We start from the raw sequence: 2,567 nt of genomic DNA on the forward strand, positions 1-2,567 counted from the left end.
CTGCATAAATATTTAAGGCAGACTTATTTCTGGATCCTTAAGCTAGATCCAGAAATCTAGCTTCTTCCAGAAATCTAACTTCTTCCAGAAATCTTCCGGTTGCCCACAATCTCGCAAGGCCAGAGAGGCAAGAGGAGATTTCTATTCTGGAGAGGAGAGAGCAGGTGACACAACTGGCTTGGAAACACAACAAATTGCACCTGCATTTACAGAAGCAACACAGAAAGGAGAATGTCCTAGTCCTATTTTGTCTCACACACACACTTGGGACTCATGTGGTCTCATCCCTGCCCTAGTTGTCCTTTTCCAACTTGGAGAGGCTTACACAGAAGTCATGGAGTTCATTGATCTTCCCGTCCAGCACCTCTAGGAGGTTCTTCAATTCTGCCTTCAGGTTGCATGGTTGCTAGTTACTTTCCTTAGTGACTGTCTTTAGAGAAAGCACTCGGTCTTCCAGGTGCTCTTGATTCTCGCTCTTTGCTGCCTCTAACTTCTCAGAGATGTATTCACACTCTGACATGAGCTGAGGTTTGATTTCACTTTGTTTTCAGAGGTCTTTTAACCCTGTCTCCTTTTCTCAGAGTTCTGACCCCAGATCCTCAATTCTTCTCTTCAACTCGGTATTCTTCTCCTTCTCTATGTTTATCTCACTGCTTTATTCTTCCAAGTCTTCAATATTCTTCTATAGCCAGTCATTCTCTTCAAGGCAGATAAAGAGCTGCCCCTTCCACTGCTCCACACTAGCCACTGACTCCTGAAATGCCATGGGCAGCCAGATATTGCTCTCCTGCAGGGGCTGCAGCTTATTCTCCTATTTCTACACATTGGCAGCACTCTATGTCACAAATCAGCTTGTCCTTCTCAGACTTCAGCTGTGTGTGGAAGGTAGCCATATGAGAGGCCTTTTCATTGTGTACCCCATTGACACTGTAAACCTGAGTAGAGGGTGAAGTTCCACACCCAGATTCTTGGGAATGATTACTCAAGGATTTGATTTTCTCCTGGGACTTGTTTCTGGCTACTTTGGCTGCATCTTTTACCTCCTAAAATTTCTCTGCAAACTTTGTCAGCTGCTGTTCAGGGGAAAAACGCAAACCAAACACCACTTTGGCTCTACTGTTGGTCCACTGCCCAAACTTCTGTGATATTTTAATTAAAGTAATATTAAGTGTGCTTGTGTTGTTTATAATCACTTTGGCTCCTTACAAACTTAGGATCCAATACTTGTTTTTGTGACACCTAGAAGTAGGATATGGTGGCTTCCTGCTCACTTGCTGACACCCAGTTCTTGGTGATGGAATCCACCTGGAAGACATGCTTGGATGGTGAAGATGGGCTGTTCTCTCATCTTCTGCACTGCTTTTCTCAGTTACTCCCCACGCAGCACATAAGGTGACCTGTGCCCACACGGCTCAGCGCTGGCACCTCTCAACTCTGTGAAGCTGCTGCTCTCGCCACCTCCAGGTGCAGCAGGGAATGTGCCACCAGGGGCAAGGTGATCAAGTTGCCCAGCTCCCTAATCAGTATCGTTACATATCCTCATGGTTTCCAGCACCAGGGCCCCCGATTGTGACTAATTTTTGGTATTTGAAAGTCATGTTATGTTGTGCACAAGTATCAAAGTGTTAAAGCTTCATTTTAGTGATGGGTAAGAGAAAATGTTCAGAATCCACGAATTTCCTGTCATATTAAGCTAGTAACTGGCAGAATTAGTCACCTGAATTCAGGCCCCTTGATTCCTTTCATTATGCTTCCACTTAACAGTTCTCTGATTCCTTAAAAGTAATCTTAATTTAGATATTTTATTTAATCCAGAAGTTATTTAAAAGAATGTTTTAAGTGAAATCAGCTGGAGGTCATATATTACTTTTTAAAAAATTTTTTGTTTATTGCAGTAACATTGGTTTATAACATTGTATAAATTTCATGTGTACATCATTATACTTATATTTCTGCATAGATTACATCATATTCACCACTCAAATACTAATTACAACCCATCACCACACACTTGTGCCGAATTATCCCTTTCACCACCTCCCTACCCACTTCCCCTCTGATAACCTAAGTGCCCATCAAGGGATGGATGGATAAAGAAGATGTGGTATATATACACAATGGAATACTACTCAGCCACAAGAAACGATGAAATCCAGCCATTTGTTACTACATATATTACTTTTTGTTTACAGTTTAATTGATAGTTTCTATTGTCATTTCAGAGTGGCTACTGCAGAGTTTCTGCTTTCATGAAATTGTTGACAATTTGAAGCCTAAAATCTTTCCATTTTTAAGGAGATTTCTCTGGATATTTAAAAATAACGTGTATCTTCTGTTTACTTGTTGAAAATACTGTCCATCTGTCTATCTACTCAACTACAGTAGTAAAACTCTTTAATAAAGTCATATAACCATCTTTAAGATCATTTATTTGTTGTATAACTCTGCACAATATAGTTGACATAGGTCTAATTGCTTATCTTTAGAAAATCCTAATTATTAGGATCACCCTTGGCTAGTGTCTGGGAATGTAGATTTTGAAATCGGCTTGCATGTTTTGTTATTGT

The 2,567-nt window shown here is 40.6% G+C and overlaps 1 pseudogene; it reads right to left on the minus strand.

Annotated features, from left to right (window-relative positions):
• Nucleotides 1-292: 292 nt before the first annotated feature.
• Nucleotides 293-1,348, minus strand: LOC131402678 (homer protein homolog 2-like; annotated as a pseudogene).
• Nucleotides 1,349-2,567: the final 1,219 nt, after the last annotated feature.

The sequence above is a fragment of the Diceros bicornis genome, unplaced genomic scaffold (assembly GCF_020826845.1).
Source record: "Diceros bicornis minor isolate mBicDic1 unplaced genomic scaffold, mDicBic1.mat.cur scaffold_225_ctg1, whole genome shotgun sequence".
Classification (NCBI taxonomy): domain Eukaryota; kingdom Metazoa; phylum Chordata; class Mammalia; order Perissodactyla; family Rhinocerotidae; genus Diceros; species Diceros bicornis.